The sequence below is a fragment of the Argopecten irradians genome, chromosome 11 (assembly GCF_041381155.1).
Source record: "Argopecten irradians isolate NY chromosome 11, Ai_NY, whole genome shotgun sequence".
In the NCBI taxonomy this organism is placed as follows: Eukaryota; Metazoa; Mollusca; class Bivalvia; order Pectinida; family Pectinidae; genus Argopecten; species Argopecten irradians.
The window spans coordinates 35,290,246-35,311,716 of NC_091144.1; the positions used below are offsets into that span (position 1 = coordinate 35,290,246).

General features: G+C 33.9%; 2 long non-coding RNA genes and 1 pseudogene across 3 annotated transcripts; 2 read left to right on the forward strand and 1 right to left on the reverse strand.

Annotated features, from left to right (window-relative positions):
* On the forward strand, positions 1-930 carry LOC138335207 (uncharacterized). Its single transcript, XR_011210252.1, has 3 exons — positions 1-71; positions 335-403; positions 824-930. It is a non-coding gene; the product is annotated as an uncharacterized lncRNA (long non-coding RNA).
* A 378-nt stretch (positions 931-1,308) lies between these two features.
* On the forward strand, positions 1,309-2,308 carry LOC138334884 (uncharacterized). Of its 2 annotated transcripts, XR_011210205.1 has the most exons (4): positions 1,309-1,392; positions 1,685-1,780; positions 1,980-2,044; positions 2,255-2,308. It is a non-coding gene; the product is annotated as an uncharacterized lncRNA (long non-coding RNA). The 2 variants fall into 2 exon arrangements; XR_011210204.1 differs by lacking the exon at positions 1,309-1,392 and having other exon boundaries at positions 1,676-1,780.
* A 13,821-nt stretch (positions 2,309-16,129) lies between these two features.
* On the reverse strand, positions 16,130-17,497 carry LOC138334596 (3-galactosyl-N-acetylglucosaminide 4-alpha-L-fucosyltransferase FUT3-like; annotated as a pseudogene).
* Between the last annotated feature and the right edge of the window lie 3,974 nt (positions 17,498-21,471).

Genomic DNA, 21,471 nt, shown 5'->3' on the forward strand with positions numbered 1-21,471 from the left:
TCAAACATGAAGCAGTATCAACAATGACCAACATTATCAATGATACCCATGTTGTGAATACTGGTAAAAAGGTATGGTGTCATAAATTTTCGTTGGGTGAAATTCTGCACACATTTTTAAATTATAATTTCAGTCTGTTGCCAATTTCACAATAAGGTATCAATCAGATTTTTGCAGTTACGTTACGCTTTCATCATGGAAGTCACCCCCTCCTTGTTCTAATATAAAACTGTAATACAAATTTGTAGTGTTTAATCTTAAAATTTATAAGGTGTTGATCAAAACAAGTATATTTCACTGAAAATATGGTTAAATGTATGATTTGTTTCTTCAGTACAGAGTCATGGAGTATGACTTTATAGTAGGAGCTTACCATCAACGAGGAGGCCACTGGGATTTAGTGGTGAGCAGTTCATAACATAATTATTGAAAAAAAAATATTTGTACCCAAGAAAAGATATTTCATCTTCGAATAGAGTTGTCTCTCTATTGATTGTGACATCATTCCTTTGTGAGCAAAAACTACATCATTTTGTATGAATAATATGACGTAACACTCACAGTAACATGACATATCAATCAGTTCCTAATCACAAAAACAGATAAAAAATTATGTGAAGAATAAGTAGAGGATATTGCATTTCAAGTGAATTATTTTACACCCTGTTATCGTATAATTAAGTATATCAACCTTACAATGTTTTGGGCAAACACATTTATTGTGTGTTAATGAAATGTTCACACAAGTAAATAATATCTTTTCCCATTTCATCCGATATTGGTACGTGGATATGTCATATATAGGTGATTATTTGTTTATCAGATTGTGGAACCAAAACGAGGAGCTGTGTTCTTTTAAAACCCACTAGGGGAAACTTCGTGTCAGCTAAGAAGGGCAATTAACAGCTGGAGGTAACCCATTTTCAAAACAATAATGTCCGTCATTGTTGAAGAATAAGAATTAGTAGATTAGTAGACTATGATTATAACTGTCAAGTACCAGTAATAACTAATGAGATAGATTGAAAGGTAGCAATGGAATCTCGTTTTTTTTAATTGAAAAAATACCTTTACATTTAACTATCAAAACTGTGTATAAATTTTATTCATTGAGATAATTTATCATAGTTGCAGTATATTTTGACACATGAATTGGTAGGAAATGACTAAGGTCTGAGGATTTTTGTGATATATCAACCAAATAAAATTTGGACAGTTACATTGATTATTACTAAAAAAATGTACATAAATGTATATTCATGTGTAATTTTTCATATCATTTACACACATTATCTCAATAAAACTCTGATGTATAAAACATCCTGGCATTTAGAGACCAAAGATCACGCTCAACAACAAGACAGCTGCAACTGTGGAGTGTACTGTTTGATGGTAGTCAGGGTTAAATAAATCTCAATCATGATGAATTCTGGAAAAAATATTGACCTATTTAATTTTTATGTTTCCATCTGTTTTTCCCTATTTTTAAAATTTTAATGTATGATTCGTTAAATATTCAATTGTTCAATGCAATCTCGGTAACTTAAAGCCTTCTGATGTCAGAAGTGCAACATGCTCTGCAAACTAGTTCTTGGGGAAGTTTTACATATATCTTCCACTTGATGTGAAAATCAAATCCTACTGCATTTATTGCTATTTTTATTTACTTAATTTCTGTTTGCAGAAAGACATCTGACAGGAGAAACATTGTTGGGTATCTCCAGGACTGATGTGGAATCGAAGAGAAGGGAGATTGCACGTACATTCCTGCTTTATGAAGGTAAGATAAAAAAAAACATACATTGTAGTGTAAAAGTTAATTTTCAATTCTAAGTTATTAATAAATGTTTTACTCAATTGCACTAACGGTACTCGATTTTAGAAACTGTCTACTTTGATACTCAAATATCCTTAAAGAGACACAATTGGAATACTGATGGTTTACAATTTTGTAACCGATTCTTTTGTACATTTTGCAGTATACATGGAAAAGCAGTGTCCTTGTTATGGATTTGAAACCACCAAAGAAGACCAGAACAATATTGTAGGTCCTTTTCATTGTTTGATATGACTTTCAATTTGTATTTATCTTTCAGTATTTTTTACACTTTTCTCACTTCTTATAATGAGGTCACAATGTAAATCTTAAGTCCTGTGTTAACAAAAGATTATCTTTACATTGAATAAAAAAGCAAACAGATATGAGCTTATCAGTGGTTCATTTGTTTATCAAATTTCAATTTTATCTTTTCAGTTACAATGCCAAACCTGTGCCAGTCTTTCACAAAAAGAACCACGGCGCGTGAGAGAACAGATGGCCAATGCTGTAGGAGTTCCTTTTAGATGCAAAGTGTGCAGTCTTGTATAGAGGACACAACTATATATATGATTTATTTAAAGAATGATTTTTATTTTTTGTTGTTTACTGGTGTGTAAACTGCATTTTTTGCACATATATTTTAAATGACGCGCGTCAGCGCGCCATGTTGAAATATCTGTACAAAAAATGCAGTTTACACACCAGTAAACAACACAAAATTAAAAACATTCCTTATATTTACATTTCGACCGACCATTTCATTTAAATTTAGTGTTCCGGTGAAATAAACCTTCGTTTTTTCAACGTTAAACGATTGATGGAACCGCTGAGTAATTGATGGAATCGCGAAACAGCTGGCTCCAATTTGGCGGGAACATGTGTCAAGTTCCGGGAGTAAATAAAATATAGTTCAACAATAACTTAATCGTTTTTAATCCATTTATTCCATATGTTTTCATTTTTTTTATTTTTTTAATGTTAACACAATGCGACTCATTGCATTCAAACTGATGTTGATATCGAACCCTTGTAATGGCATATATTTTAGCCTAACCGGATGCGCATTCACATAATGGCGAAAGTCAGTGTTTTGGTTTGTGTTCTTGCGCAGCAGCCCCTCTGCGTTTACGCAAGTGTAAACGATTGCCCGGTTAGTAAGGTTATATAGGAAAGTGAAAACGAAAATGTAAATATTACTCTACATTTTGTGTTTACACTAGTCTATTTAGAAAAGTTTGTTATGCTATATGCATTTTAAAAATAAGAAATTATTTAATTATTAGTGCGATTGTACTCGTACTATTATTGTCCTTGTCGGGTGTAGAATATGTGTACATCCGCTATGCGCAGATTCCAACTGCGCACGCGATAGTCAGTGTCTTATAGCGTTTAATTGATTTCGCCATGATTTAGTGACACCAAACTTTCAAAAACATATATTTAGATATACCTGTCAGCGATAATCTACTATAAATTAACAACAGTGACATTTCAAAGTGCTAAACGCATTTGTTTTGTGTAAACTTCAAACGACGTATTATACAAACCCTTGCATCGGTCAAGATATTATAAGCATCTGATCGACTTTGGAAACTTCCGGAACAATACAATGCAATTCAGGTTTCTATAGTCAATAAAAGAAAGTGACGAAACGGATAACTTTTAGTACCAGCTACATATTTAATCTATTTCACGTCATCGTAGGTGTACGTTGCACTATCGCTTACTTAACCCTGTGACCATGGACCGCATTTGCTGCAGTTCTAATTAATATTTATAAAATTGCACAGCTTTGCGTAAGAGAAACAGAATAAAAAACACATCATAAAATATCAGTCTGAGTATGTGAGCTCTAGATCTAATGTACCCTAGAAAGGCGTTCAAGCATGACACAGGTAGGTCACCGCGTGCAGAGACTGGACGTTGTTCTAGCGGACAATTATTTTTAACAACGAAACAAGTTTGTTGTATCAATCAATATCAATTAAAGTAAAGGAAAGTATTTATTACAATGCACCAACCATCTCCTTGCAATATTCCCAAGGATAATGAGCGAAAGTGATACGTACACCTGTTGCAGAGGATGATTTCATAGCGGAAATTAAGGATAGGGAGTATTTAGCGTGCACTTAATGTCTAACAGACATATTTCTAGTTAAAATGTTTATATTCATAGGGATTGGATTTCGTTTTTATGTTAACCATGCTTGTATGGAGCGATTCCTCTAAGAATATATTCTATGGGGCGCGTTACCCATAGAATATATTCTTAGAGGAATTGCTCCATACAAGCATGGTTAACATAAAAACGAAATCCAATCCCTATATTTACACTCACACGACTTTTCATTTATATTTTATGCAATAAAATCGTCATTTGAAAGTGACGTAATTATTCAATAAAACTCGGTCAAAAGTGGGAGGAGCTCACTCAATTCAACAGCGAATGATGACTCTTCACGTAAGATAAAATTATTCATCCGCGACGAAAAAAAGTTCAATAGTTTAATGTAAAATAAACATGACAAACAGAGTAAATTTTAGTGATAATTTTATTTAATCATATCAGAACTTTAAATAGGTATTAAATTTAGCTAAAAGTTAATATATAACGTAATAACATAAAGTATTTGTACTCGGCCACATGTGTGAACTCGGTGACCGTTATTGGGAAGCGATGCGAGGCTGACGCACGCTTACTCACTGGAGTTTTCCGAAGTTGTCAAAACACCGATGTTCAAGTAGCTAATTTTTTTTGAGAATGTCGTCTGACTTGACGATATTACATCCTTCGGAGCCATGTGATTTATAATCTACGCTTAGATCCATCGCCATCTATAGATGGAACAACTTCACTTGTGTTCGATGGATACAATGTATTTGTGGTGACGTGTGACTGTCAACACGTGGATTACTAGCGGTGCATGTTTTATAATACACATGATTAAATTCTCAAAGAACAAAGACAAGAGAATATGTTTATAACTGACCTAGCTCTGTCAGAGGGTCTCACGCCCGTCAACCCCAAAGACTCGATCGTAGGACACAGACACAGAGGTAATGTTTACATTTGATAACATTTTTAACAAAAATGAAAGCGCTGCACGTCGCCCCGGTCGGGATGTTTTTCTCGTTTCTTTATACAATTGTTAATTTAAAAATGTTTGTATCATATTTAAATATAAAACATATATGTATTGTTTACATTTTCCGCAAATTCTATGAAAAACAGCAATATACACGTAATGTTACGTCAAAATGTAAACAAAGCCATGTGTTTCTTTTTTTAAATAGTAGCCCCTTTACGTTGCATAGAATATTTTCATACGCAAGTTCAAAGTTCAATGTTACCATGCAGTTATGGTAAACATAATCAGCTAGGACTTACTTGTTTTCTGACCTAGGGGATCTGGTAGACTGACCTAGGGGATCCAGTGGACTGACCTAGGTGATCTGGAAGACTGACCTAGGGGATCCAGTGGACTGACCTAGGATATCCGGTCGACTGACCTAGGGGATCCGGTAGACTGACAAAGGGATTCAGTAGACTGACCTAGGAGATCCAGTAGACTGACCAAGGGGATCCGGTAGATTGACCTAGGGGATCCAGTAGACTGACCTAGGAGATCCAGTAGACTGACCCAAGAGATACTATAGACTGACCTAGGGGATCTGGTAGACTGACCTTGGGGATACTACATATGTATATACTGACCTAGAGGATCCAGTAGACTGATCTAGGAGACCCAGTAGACTGACCTAGGGGAGATGGTAGACCGACCTAGGGGAGCCGGTAGACTGTTCTTAGGGATACTATAGACTGTCCTAGGGAATCCAGTAGGCTGACCTAAGAGATAATATAGACTGACCAGGGGATCCAGTAGACTGACCTAGGAGATCCAGTAGACTGACCAAGGGGATCCGGTAGACTGACCTAGGGGATCCGGTAGACTAGGTAGACCTAGGAGATCTCTCTATTTATATTAAAGGGACATGAACCTAAATAAACCATGTAAATTTGAGTAAAATACATATTTAATACGTGTCAGATACCTTACTAAGTAATATATATCAGATCTATATCGATTGCTGAAGATGATGTTAAAACACCAAATAATGCAGGTTTTCTTGTTTAATTTTCCCAAACTTGACAGGGTTATCCCGCGGTTGTAAGGGAAAAGATAACTGTCTATTACCGGGTGAGGAAAAAACAGTCAACACGCACTTGACAATAACGTGACGTCATAATTATATGCAGTGATCATTTTCGACGACGTCATAATTTTGATGCATTACAACGTCGCTTTAATGACGATGCTTTCAAAATGTTTCTAAACAAATGAACTTTCACGTTTGTCGTTTAAGTATGTGAGAAAAATAATCAAACATAGGTTTGTCATGTGGACAGGGATATCTCGATCCTCGTGAAAGATATTGGCCGTCAAAATATTTCACTCGAGTTGAGATATCCTTGTCCACATTTCAGACCTATGCAAGATTCTATCAATCTAGATTAACAGATAATGTGTAATTCGTTGTTTGTTCGTATGCCGTAGTGATAATCAACTACCACACATAATTTAGAAAACGCTGAGAAAAATATGACGACCCGCTTAATGACAATTAGTAGCGTCTGTTTAGAATTGTACAGGTAAATGAATCCCAGTATTAAAACGGCCCCACTGTAAAAACGGCCGCCTCAGTTAAAACGGCCCCGTAACAATATAAATATATGGTATTATATTTTATATAATAATATTACATTATGTCTTGGTAATTAATACGTGTATTCATAAAATTATTTTTCATGGTAAACTATTATGTGCCAATGCATTTAGATGCATATCCATAATATATTGCATATAAAATAAACAAAAAGTGGTAAATATTAAAAAGTACATTTTATTTATTGAATTTTATAAATGTTATTAGAGGGTGTCTGCCAACACTGAACCTGCCTCCGCAGTTTCACGTGTTGCCCAGCTCTTGCCACGTGGATGCCCCCTCTGCAAGATTTGTTTGTTTGTTTGATTAACGTCCTATTAACAGCTTTTGTCATATAAGGACGGCCCCTCCCATGTACATGCGGTGTGTTGCGTGTATGTTGCGTGTTTTGGGAGACTGCGGTATATTATTTAGTAGCTGTATGATGATAGGTATAGTATTAACAGCAAGCTAGTAACATTTCGGACCCTACAAATTTCTCACGTTTGTTATACAGTTGTCCCTAGACTACTTTTATTGATATATTTCGAACAAAAAGTTTGATTCTCTGGACTTTGATTTCATATTTGACTCGCTACGTTTCACGGTTTTTGGGCCTCAAATTATCTAAGGAATAATTTTATTTTTTGTTGTTTACTGGTTCATCATCTGCATTTGATGGACATATATTTTAAAAGTTAGCGCCTCATATTGAAATATCTGTCAAACAAATGCAGTTCACACACCAGTAAAAAACAACAAATAAAAATCATTCCTTATATCTACTTTTTAACCGACTATTTCTTTTAATTTTAATGTTCCGTTGAAATAAATCTTCGTGGCACCAATTTGGTAAAAAATGTTGTCAACATCAGAAAGTGCACAAAATATAGTGATATAGTAATATTAAAAACATTACCTTTTTCATTCCATTCATGCAATATTTTTTTCAAATATTTTATTTTATGAAATATTATATTCCAATTGTTTAAAGCGAATAGTCGGGCAAAGAAGGGCTAAAATCGGTAAAATGGTGTTAATATATCCAGTATAATTTCTTATGAAGTAGAAAAATAAAATCTCCCATCAAAATCGCTCTGTATGCGAATAAATTAATATTTATTATGGGAATCCTAATGCGTCCTCACGACCGGCTATCAGTGCAGTTCAATCTGAACGCATGCGCAACATCCACCACTCTCCTTAGTAAACAAAACATGGCTACCGTCGTTTTGAACCAAAAGGTTTCCGCCAAAACAACCAACAACCAACTGACTCACCTAAAATGCGAAAGGAAAGGCAATGGAGCAGCGACAATCCCAACAAATGACTCGGTAAACATTACGATGTATGGAGAGTGTTAATACAACTTGTTATAGTGAAGAGAACAGTTCAAACGAGCACGCGGCTCCGGACCGCTACTGTACGTACCTAGGCCTACTACCCGGTACTCCCTGCTCAGCTGATTGTGAGTGAGTCTTCGTATTTTGATCATTATGTAAATAGTCCCTAGCAGTATTTTTTCATGAATGAGTGGTCACGTATGGTCACATGTTTCATACCTGTTCCCCAATCGCGTAAAACGTAACCCTGGGGTAAATAGCGGTTCTTTCGTGGGGCCTCTTTAGGGGTAATGAATGCCCTGTATATTTATAAAATGTACCGTTGTAATGCATGTACAGTTAGAATGTAACCGCTAGTGCATTATCAAGCTAAGATTTGTTTCAATTAATCTATAATATTATGCTACCGGTCAATTCATACAGTTCTGATGTATATATTTATAGATATTTAATTTGTAAATTATTGTTCAGTACATGTTCTGGTAGTGTTATACACATACATTGTATGAAGGATTTACATTTTAGGTTAATTGGTAAAATTGTATTGTATATGTTCTGATATACACATATACATATGTACATGTAGGTTTTAGCTTGTTCTTTAGTTTGTATATTTATTACAACTGTACCTGGTTCATGTGTATATGACAAACTTTACAGAGTTGAAATGTACTGCAGCCATGTATCATTTATAATTATTCTGAATTTTTGTTGGAACTATAGATAATGAATTTTGAATCTTTTTTTGAAACAATATTTGATTCTATCAAATGGATCAGTGACACTTTGGCCTTGAGTTGAGCGTTCGCCCCTGTGAGGAAGGCTCTGGGTTCTGTCCCCTGGCCGAGACACACCAAAGTCTATAAAAGTGGTAGTTTCTGCTCCTGCTTAGCGTTCAGCATACAGGGAGTGGGACGACTGGTTCGCCCGTTGTCAGTATAATGTGACTGGGTGGGGTGTGTTGCTTGGTGTCTTCGGCGGCATGCTTCAGTGATATAGCACTATAAAAAGGGCAACAGTTCCACTATACAAGAAGACACAACACGAACATACCGCAGTCTCCCAGTACACTCACCTCGCACAACATACACGCAACACACTGCATACATGGGAGGCCGTCCTTACATGACCATAGCTGTTAATAGGACGTTAATAAATCAAACAAACAAACAAACAAAACATCAGTGACACATTCTCAACTTATAAAATGTTTTCTCTAAAATAAAAAAAAACCTGTAGAATGAACCTACATTTATTCATTTGTGTAATATAAGAACATGGATTGGTGATAATAAGGAAATACAGTTTCATGTTAACAATACATTGTTCCATCTGCACAATATTTATGAAATTCATCTATCGATGGACGATTGGATCAAGCGTTGTGGCATTATAAACACTAATGCTCCCAGGATGTAATACCGTACAAGTCAGATACATTCACACATTGACGCAATTCGGCTATCAAAAAAACGGACAGTGTGTCCGGTCGGGTGTTAACAGTGGCGGGGATATTACAACACTAAAGGTGCCAGAGGCGTGCGATCAGCTTTTTCGCCACAATAATTCAACCGAGTTCACACATGATGGCCGTGTACAAATTAGGCTTCCACCCAGTTATTACGCTAATATAAACAAACAGTTTTTAGCAAAATTGAATAATATTTTAGTTCTGACTGATTGGCATAAAATTAACATCTAAACCTTGGGTCCTTGATGAGTGTTCAGGGTTTCACGCAACATTTTACAAATATTATATTTGAAATTGATAATTTCAATTTTTGTCATATTCAACAGATATAAAAATTGTTGGTTCTTTTTTTCAGGCACCATGCATGCATAGTGACATGAATACAGAAAGTTCATCCCTTGGACCTGTATACATGTGCATGTACATACATACAATTAGCATCATATGAAGACTGAAGAATGTTGATTTGAGTGCTCTTGAAAGTAAACTTTACCAATATGGACCTAGAAGATCATGAACAGAGCATTTAAACAGTATTAATTTATTAAATGTTCCTTTCATCTGTAATCATTAAATAAAATTATGATGCAATACGTTTTCATTGTTTAACTTTGTAGAAATATTTGTTTATATTAGTCCTCTAGATCCAATGATTATAATTCTTGCATCCATATGCCTGCCCATTTGTTTGTCAGGGCTTGTGAGATAGCTTTTCAATTACTTTTAAAATTAAGGATTTTTTTTATATAGCAATATAGATACCATTGTCTTAGGATTTCTAAATTCTACTTTACAAGAGAGTAGACTCAACATATAAATAAAACCATAAAACTAGCAAGTTATCTGAAATGTTACAAATCTTTTTGTCTGAACCAAATTTCACATTTATTGTCTATGTGTAACTTGTACATAGACCATTCATGTATTAATACTGTAGTAACAGTGATTACAAACACATAGACTAAAATGTAGTATGTAGTACTATGTACATCTGTCTTTGATTTGAGTTCTAAACAAAAAAAGTGGTACCTATTGGGAAGTTGTGACTTGGGCGGGGGGTTGAAATACAGAAGAAATAGCTACACATGGAAAAAAGAAAGATATACAGTACCATATGGATTCAAAGTTGCTCCAAAATCAATGAGACTAAATAACCAAAAAAAGCCATGTAAACCCCAAATATGCAATGAACCGATCAATGATAAAGCACCCTTCCTATTCCAGTTATCTGTAGCTATTTCTTCTATATTTCAACCCCCCACTCAAGTTCCCAACCTCATGATTTTCTGTCTTTTAGCCCCCCCCCCCCCCCCCAACACACCGCATACATGGGAGGCCGTCCTTACATGACCATAGCTGTTAATAGGACGTTAATTAATCAAACAAAACAAACAAACAAATCCAACTCAATCATCTTTTTCTCCAGAGCACAAAAAAACAGGAAACAACAGAAAAGGAAAGTAACATACATGTAGGCCTATATGTTTTCTGGAAATATATATGATGTGTTAATTCTCACAGCATAGGCCTACATGAATGTGAATAATTAAATATTATCAATGTTTGAGAGAATTTCCTAGTTGTAATTCTATAGCAGCTACATGGAATGTACGTTTACATATATACATTGTACAATACATATACATTATAAAAGTTTCTTTCCTTCCAGCTGGACATTCATGTCATCTCTCTCCAGAACACAAATATTGTTTACAAAAAAAACCAGAGACATAGATAATTTAATTAAATCTCTGCAAAAAACTACACGAATAATTGAACACATCCCAGTGGGCACACAACATCCGGAGGACGTTTTTATTAGGTCCGATCGCAACGTTGCATTTAGGTTGCAAAAAGGTTGCAAATGAAAGTTTGGGGAACGTTTTTTGACAACGTCCGCCGAATGTTTTCATATAATGTTTTCACAACGTTTGTATGTTACGTTGTTTATTTTCATTATTCTAGTATTTTGAAGTACAATAACAACAAAATATAGTGTTTATATAATATTTTAATGTCTTCTGCTCATCCTGCATGAAATAGGTGCAACAACTTCCACCTAGACTGTTTGTGTAGGAGCCATTTCACGTACTTCCGTGTGTACTTATATAAGCATTCTCATCTGTAAAAGAAAAACAGAATAAAATATTAAAAATCTATATAATGATTTAGACGATATATTTTTCATGTGCCGGTACGTTATTACATAAATAAAAACACAAATAGGATACAGGCACATCAGGGAATTTGTATAAGTTAATGTATATGTGTATACATACTCAAAATACTGACTACACATATAGATAAAATAACTTACCGCGATATAATATAATAAACACATTCTTTTAAAAACAAGTTTGTATACGAATCAACAAAGACTTACCTTGAAATATCTGTCGATATCTGGAAGTTATATATCCTGTTTGGATGCTGTCGAGGCTAAGAAATGTTATCGGTGTGAAGCACGTGTGTACACAAAGTTTGAATGAACAAAGAACCGGAAGTGAAAATAACCGCGCAAACACCAAACAAATCTTTACGAGTTTCCACTCCTAGTTTCTGTAGTGTGCGGGGAAAATATGTAAAATGTCATATAAATAAAATCACAATTTATTGGTATAAAAAGACGCTTTATTCTAATGATTTTAATTTTTTGTTTTAAATAGTTAATACCGACCCCTAGCGGATAAACTTTAAAATGAAAGGGAGGTAACACAACTCTTTTATCATAACTCGGTAGTTTACATATTTGACGTAATAATCGGTATGTAAACTTGGTATTTATAATTATACTTTTTGTTTTGTTTTCATCTATTCAATTAATACCTATAGTATCTGTAATTAAAAAAATAAAACTATTTAAAAGTACAAAAAATGATTAATTATTTTTTTATTAGTTAATAATTATTGAAAAAAAATATAAGGCCTACTTGTATGTATCATTATTTGAATAGATTCATTCGCTTCCTTTAAAAGTTGTTTCCAACTATAATACTTTTTGAAATATATTAAATTATTGTCAAAATTTTTTTTTCCTAACCATATAAAAACATTCTCAGGACGTCAAGTGCTAATGTCGTGAGGACGTTTGGAGAAAAACGTTCTCACAACATTGTCAGAATGTCCCCGACGTCGCAACCTAAATAAAACGTTGCCAAAATGTTGTCCGGACGTTATGTGCCCACTGGGATATATTGTACTTGTAAAATATCTATGTATGAGCTAATTTATTTTCACATCTTTGACAGCTACATGCATGGAAGTTGTATGGAGCGTTTTCGTGTGGTTTTAAATGGGAAATTATGTTACGATTATTTGTATTTAACCAGAGATTTAAATATCATTACTATTGAAATCTCTGATTTAACCTTCATGATTCGTTTGATGTAAAATACGACGAATGCGATGCTGCAATAATTGCCTCTTGTCGGGGCCCCATCTCTGCATCGGCCGAATATTTGTGTCGATTTCCATGTATAAAGATGCTTTTATCGAAAAATGATTACAAAGCATTGTCATTAATGTAAGAATACTTCATTTGCATCAAATGTATCATCTCAAAACAACAATTTACATACCGCATTAGTGGTTTATCACACGAAACGAAACCGACACGACCGAGAAACACATGTCCATGTTGACATTTCCACGCAGCCTCGTTTTCAAAGAGTTTGGCAATTTATATTTAGAACTGTGCTAAATTTACACGGGGCTTCCCCAAAATTTCAATGGTCAAAACTGGACACCGTAAGCAGAACTTGACCATCATTATGGTATACAATGACTTTTGGAAGGCCAAAGAACGCATTTAGACTGGTTTCCTTTGCCCGACTATTCACTTTAAAGGTAGGTTTCGCCCAACCAAATAATTTTTTTGTCATATCCGATAAGCGAAAAACATTTTAAAAAATACATCAATTTAATTTCTAAATGCGTATGATATTGAACAAATGTATCTTGAATACAAAATTGAAGGAAATCCTTGATTTATACCGATGTCAGGCTGACAGGATAACATTCAAATGAAGCTGCGATGGATTGTGTTGTCGAAGCTTGGCTCATGCGCATTGTTTCGCACTAAACATAAACAAAATGGGTGAATATAAGCCTGTGAAGAAAAAAATGTATCTGAATCGGCAACAAAGAGGAGGAAATTAGAATGGAATCGGTAGCACCCTAGGATATCTCTAGGGAATGAAATTCAGAGATGGCATGTAGCAATAGAAGAAACAGAAGCCACATCTCAAGCGGAACTCGCCCGATTCTATTGGGACTCATGTTGCACATGGTGAGTTAAATTTCAAAACATATGCTAGAGCACATACAGCAGCAGACTAACAACATAAATGTTTGATGTACTAAGCTAGCGAGCGTATGTAAGTAACTTGAAGTGTTCTATATATATTATGTATAAACAATCCATCGCACTTCGACTGTTTTTTTTTTTTTTTTTTTTTTGACTAAACATGCCGTGACAAGACTATCACTTCTAACCGACATTTTGTTGCACGCTTCCGTTTGTTGATGCGGCCTCGTGTTGGTAAAAAAAAATTACGCCATGTTCCATGTAAAGCTTGACTTCGCTCTATTTTTAGAGGAGTATTTTCCTGGTCAAGCTAGGCAATGACCACCCATATTCTTCGTTGTATGCATCGAAAATGAACTGAAGATTATATCTCTGTACAGGATAAATTTCAATTTCGTATTCTTTATATACAGTATTTCATTGGGCGAGACCTACCTTTAATATTGACTATTGCTAAAATTGTTTTGAAGTTTTGACAACGTGGGGTACGACAGAGTGACCCTCTGTGTCCGTATATTCTTCATGTAGAACTCCTTAGATCGGCTTTAAAAATCAACCAAAGTGGTATTACCATAAACATTTTTTTAGTAAACCATCACTTACATTATCTTATAACCTAGTTTCTCTTTAAACAAGATTAAACATGTTAAAAGCTTTTACATGTCTTTCAAATAAATCCTGAAAAAAGTTATATGGATTGAGACAAGATAGGTTATGTGACAAAAACACATTCACTGAACGAAAGCCAGATAAAATAAATAGAAATATTATTATCTATTGCTTGCAATTACATGGGTGATGTATATTATATTATATTTCAGAAACTTTTTTTTATTTTAAAATTGAATTGTAAAGCAAGAAGGCCAGATTTTTGTAGTCATTTTCTTATATTTACGTATATGTATTTGATGATTTAGAAGGAAACATTGAAAAATAATGTCAGAGTACTACATCTTAGACTTTAAATTAAGGTTATTTTGTACAAACTACATGTTTAAGCTTTGCTTGCCTACTGTATAAAGTTATGATTGGTACGAGTCTTATCAATTGTATTGCATTACCAAGGATAATCATGTCGGCATTGGGTTTTTTTTCTGCATGAACATGATTTAGTAAAAATGTTACTGTATATTCTACTGTTCTACTGTTCATCCTCGGATATACCGCAGTCTTCCAAAACACGCAATATGCATTGCATACACGCTACATACATGGGAGGCCTTCCTTATATAATCATAGCTGGTAAAGTTATATGTGCCGTATTTTTCATATTCAGGAATCACGATAAGCCTTTAATATGTTATTTAGTAACAAAAGTTACCAACATTTTGAGAATTGTAGCATTTTCAATGCATAGGCTTTGATTTTACAAGTACAAATAAGAACTGGAAATGATTTTAATGCTAACATTATTATATTCACTTCTATAGTACATAGTTTTCGCCCAGCTACGGCCATACATCACTTTAATAGGTCTTTAATTAATTAAATAAACAAACAATCATCGGAATGTTCTGTATGTGATCATGACGTCACGGTAAATAAAATTAAGTAGGTCACATTTGTTTGATATATTGTTTTGGCTATTTATTGTACTGAAGCGTGAATGCTCTTTCATTATTATTTTTTTCACGTACTTTATGAGGTGATTTAGTATTGCCTTTTTGAACTGTTATGGAACCTAGAAATTAGTGAAGAGTTCAGAATTTGGAGCAGATCGTTTTCAGTGTCAGAAACATATCTTTCTGGTGTCGATTGAATATATTCTGAGAGAGAATGGAGAAAAGTTTTGATTATTAGAGTAAGTGTCTATATATATGTTTTTAAAAGTTGTTATTGTTGTTGAGCAAATTCCAATTTTTGTGTGTCGGAAATGAAGTGCGTTTTAAGAACAAATCATTTAAATTATAAACAACTATTCCATGCATTACTACTTAAAGAATGCCTTTTTTAATCTCTATATAGATATTTGAACGATAATCTACTTCCCGACAAATAATCATCAACCATTGTAACCAAGTTCAAGCCCGGGATATGTGCGTCAATTTTATCAAAATCACCGAACGGCTAATCGTACGGCTAGATGTAACGCTGAATAAATAACAATTTTGAGTTGACAGGTTATTGTAGGAATACGAAAGCATGCAATCCGATGACGTCACACATCCGATTTTAGGAGTGGTTTGTCCTGCATCTGCATACAGCGATCAAAGAACAGCAGTATGACGTCATTCGATTAATAATGACGATAAGAACAATTTGTGACGTGACACTGAAGTAAGAAGTTCGAGTCCAAGGTTAAAATCTCGCCTAATTAGTAGTCTGGAACGTCTACTGGAATATCAATTTATTTATCCAACATCAAACACATTTATAAAACGGCATGGGAGTGGAATAACGCGACGTATTGTGTAACCTTTTACCTGTCGTTTTTTTTAATCGGTTTTCATCGTTCTGACGTATCATAATTATATATCCCGGTTCACGTTCGTTTAGTCAATGCAGGAAAAAAATCCTGAGTACACACAGGCAACTAAGGCAGTTATTGTGACGTTTTTCTCATCATAGTCCTCACCCAGTAAAGGTTTGACCTAAGGAGTCAGATCCGATGCATTATGGCATGCTTGTTTTCCGTTTGGGTTTATGTGCCAAGCTGCTACGTCACGGTAAACACGGCGGTGTTTCTCCGGATTGTTTGTCTTTCACAATACTACAAAATGCAGCGTTCCATTAAAAAACATGTCTTCTGTTTCGTAATATTGCTTCCATTCAAAATATTCCAAATAAGCTGTCTTGTTGTTAGCTAACGTCTTCATATGTTGAGCAAGTTCTTTCACAGATTTGTAGTCGTTTGTGTTAAGGTAGGAATGAGGGGGGTGAAATATGGTTCTGTTACTGCCATCTCGTATTACTGGCACTATTGGATGCTGCATGACACGATGTTGAGATTTTTCTGTCGTGTAATCCCAACAAAGGGCATTTTCAAATGAAAGAAAAAACTTATACTTTGGAAGAACTGTAACGAAGCAATCTGGTTCAAGACTCCCTGATATATTAAAGCATGCACGATAGCGAAGATCGTTGTCACATTCCTTCAATTTAGTTCCGCATGATCCAAATATGTCAACTTGGATACCATGAGACTGTAAAAGTTTGATAAATTCATGTCTCTTGCTACGTGCTTTACAGTTACTTATAAACGCCACAGCCATCTTGTTCTTCTTAGCATAAATTTCATCTAAATCTTTCTGGTTGTATTTGGGTTTATTGCTTTTTCTAAAGTAGCCATGTTCGAGTGTAAAGTCAGCATCTCGGCGATATGACATGGTCCAGTTCACTTTATTCTTCAGGGCGTAAAAGCACTTCTTTTGGAAATAGTAAGTTGGACTTTCAAATTCAGCAAATATCCAGACTTGACCTGCTGGAGTTTTCTTTGGAGGGCAGTATCGCATGGCCCTTGGCTTAAAGATAACGGCATCTACTTTGTCCATAGATATGTTTTTGTTTTTAGTTACAATACAATCGGATACCGGACAGTTTTCAAATTTCTTTCCTGTTCCCCACGTATCAACTATCCAATCATCAAACACGGGGAAGAATTCTGGATTGTAGAAATAAATGTTCTTCTTTTTCCGAATTATACTGTTGGCTAGATAGTGAGTCGATGTGGAATTTCCTATTGTAATATCTCTTACATATGATATATCTCCCTGATGGAATATAGCAACAGTTTCCTTTGGCGAAATGTCCAATCTATCAATGTACTTTAATAAAGCCAATCCGATGATAATGATGCTGATACATAATGTAATAGCTACAAAACGTCTGGGGGTAAATCGATGCCAAAGTTTCATTTTTCTGAAAAATAAGAGAACATTTGTTTATTTATTTATTTATCATTTATTGTATTTATTTATTTAAATTATTTATTTATTTATTCACTGATTCATAACATGACTGTTTGATACACCTAAAATCTCGATAATAAGCAGGAATCGAAAATATGTCTTTAGAAATGATTTTGATTTTACTTTTACTTTGAATTTATTTTGGCCTTTTATTTCGGATTATTAATATACTAGCTTTATACCGTTTTGACCTCATTATGGTCTTTAAATCAAGCTTTGAATTTCCTAAATGTATCTTGAAAAACAGTCAACAACAGTGTACCGCTATACGGCTCTTTTGATGTACATCAAATGATTAAATTACCTCCAGTTTTACAATGAGATAGTCCAGGGGTGTAGAGATCGTAAGTGATCAGAGTATCGAGGATGAGATTGGGTTACCTGCGTTAGTACCAATTATCTCCGCTAGGCTGCGCTCATAAATACTAGTTGTATTTTCGGAGCGAAACTTTGTGGAGGATGGAAAAACTACGATAGGCAACCCAGTCTACCTTTGAAGGGGTGTCTTGTTTACAGGTACCAAATATACCAATTTTGGACGAAGGCTTAATATTTAGACGTTTCAAATAGTTATTGTTCTTGTTGATAGATAGGGGATCTGTCATTCGGTTTCCTTCATATTAAATTTATTATTCGAGATTTGAGTTTTTCATTTTCAAATGAAAAATTCGAAACAAGTATCATAAATCGTATATGAGATCAGCTTTAAGAATTTTTTGTCAATGTAAATCTTAAAGATGCTCCACCGCCGACAGAGCATAAATGATATTCATAATTTGAACAATAATTGGTGTTTAATCATGTATATATATGTCTAGTTAACACAAAATATAATATAAAATAGTTTAATTTGCCTTTGGTGCATGCGCAATCAGTACATTATTCCACATAGGATATAGTGTAATGGATTTTTTTCGGGATGCAATTGATTATTTTCGATATTTTAAACTTGAAGTAAAATTAGAAGCTCAAACTTTTCAACGATGGTAATGGTGTAAAGTAAGTAACTTTTGTAACTGAAGAAAAATATCAAATCGTCTGCTGCTGTTTTTGATAGTGAAAAAATACCATTTGTCAGCGGTGGAGCATCTTTAACAAAACCACAGTGAGCTTATTGGCAAGAAAAAACAGTATAAGAAAGTCGAAGCTAGACTAAAGAGAGGGTACAAACGACATCAAGGTAATTTAATGAATTTCCCCAGAAAAAATAATCCGGAAAGGTTTCATAAAATGTTTAAGAAAAAAGGTAGGCAAAACAATGGCCAAAATAACAAGTCAAGCTTTTTATGATCATTTTAGAAACTTGCAGCCGACAAGTGTAGATGCAAATGAAGAGGCTGCAGAGTTTTTACTAGAATATGACGTAGGTAATGGAACGGTATCGTGAAAGAGAGGTGAAAATGGCAATAAGTAAACTCAAACGTAATAAGTCTTGTGGACTTGATGGTTTGTACAATTAACTTTTTATAACAGCAAAATATTTTCTTATTCCATGTCTTACGACCATATTTAACTGAATATTTGACTCGGGACAATTCCGATCCTCATGGAGTATTGGTACATGTATCCCTGTTTTTAAAAAATGAGATAAAGAAAATCCTTATTATTACCAAGGAATTACTTTAGTCAGTTGTCTTGGTAAAATATTCACTTCTGTGTTAAATGAAAGGCTCGTTACAGTTGATCAAAATTATAATAAATTAGCAAACGCACAATTTGGTTTCCGGAAACGTCTTTCAACGGTGGATGCCATTTTCGCTCTGCAATGTCTGATAGATAGGGCACTAAGAAAACGAAAACGATTATACTGTTGTTTGTCGATTATAAAAAGGCATTTGATTTTGTAAATAGGCGTAATCTGTTGTGTAAACTTATAAAGGAGGGAATAGAAGGCAAAATGTTGAGAAGTATAAGAAGTATTTATGATGATGTAAGATGTGTAAAATACAATGGTACCTCAGATTTCTAAAAGGTCAACAGTGGATTATTCCAAGGAGAAATTTTGTCGCCGATATTATTTACATCGTTTGTCAATGACTTAGAAATTAATTTTAATAATGATAATTGCACTTTATTAGAGATTCGAACCATTAATAGTTTTCCACTCATGTATGCAGATGATATGGTGTTGTCATCCGAGTCGCCAAATGATCTCCAAGTCATTTTGAATTCCTTACAGGATTATACTACAAAATTGGGGCTTACTGTTAATGTTCAGAAAACAAAAATTATTGTTTTTAGAAATGGTTGAACTATGAGAAATAATGAGAAATGATATTACAATAATGAGCCAATTGAGGTCGTAAATGAATTCAATAATCTGGGGCTTATGTTAAACTATAACGGATTTTTTTTTAAAACTCAAAGGAATATCTCGGAACAAGGTAAAAAGCTTTGTTCGCTGTTATGAATGTATGAAATACAACTTTTTTTAACGTTGAAACCAGTCCGTATGTTAGTAGTGTTTTGAATTATGGAGGTGAAATATGGGGATTTCGAAAAGCTCCTGACATTGAAAAGGTACACAACAGCTTCTTAAAAAAAGAGCACTTGGTGTGAAGAAAAACACTAGTAATGCTATGGTATATATTAAACTCGGAAGAGTTTCTTTATCTATTATCATGAAAATTAGAATATTTAATTACTGGATGAAACTAAAAAATTCCGACAATTGCATTTTAAAGTAATGTCGTAAAGAAATGGAATAAAATAATCATAGCTAGATTTTACAGTTGAGATTGGAATTAAATAATTGTGGTATGGGCTATGTATATATGATTTGAAATCGTTTCTTAAATCTGATTCTGATATATTTAAACTCAAGTTAGAAGATCTTTTAGACAGAAATGTGTACGTTTGATAAATGATTCATCTAAAGGAAAATTATACAAAACATCTTATTACAACTTATTTTTGTCAACCTTATTTAAATAAATCTTTAGGCTTTAAAGTTAAGAGAAGCATACCTAAATTTCGGTTATCTGCCCATGATTTGAATATAGAGAGGGGGAGATATAGGAATATACCTAAGAATCAGAGAATATGTTCATTTTGTAATGATGATATTGAAGATGAATTCCATTTCGTTTTTAAATGTAAAGTGTATGAAGATTTAAGATTGAAATTTATAAAACCATCATATATGTGAATTCCTTGCATGTTTAAGTTAATTCAAATATTAAATACACAAAATGTAAAGGACTTAAATAATTTGGGTAAATATATTTCTTTTGCTTTAGAAAGATGAAAATTGCTGTCAGGTTAAGACCAAATTTTTTTACCCTTCCTCTCTCTCTTGGTTTTGGTTATGGTTTTGTAATGAGAAAAATGTCCTTATGTAGCATTATCTATTATTATGCATGTATTTGTTGATATGTTGAGATAAGTTGAAAAACTTAAGCAAAATAAAGAATCTGAATCTGCAAATCATATATCGACACCGTGCGAAACGGTGTTGACACATTGCGACATTAGTGAACAAAAGACCTGACCTGATAATGATTGACAGGTCACTGTATGGTACATCGATGTGTTATCATCTAGGTCGTTATCCACCTGTGTCTATCCTATTTTATAACCATGCTAGCTGAACTATGAGTTTCGTAAAAGCAGAATGTAACCCAATATTATAGTTGAAAAAAGTTGTTTTTACGGCAAAGAAGATATATTTACCTAATACGGCAGTGATTGTGATTACAGGATATTTTCTCTTATAAATTAAGAGAGGAACATGTTTTCTTTTTGATAAAGGTAAATGATGTCCGATTAAAAAAAAAAATATGCATTTATAATATATACAATGTACACCTACCCTAAACTCTTTAAATTCCGCTGTGTATAGGCTATATGCATGTAGTAATCTTGTAACAGAAACATAGTTTTATATGATTACATAATATATATGTTTCTAGTTGTACAAT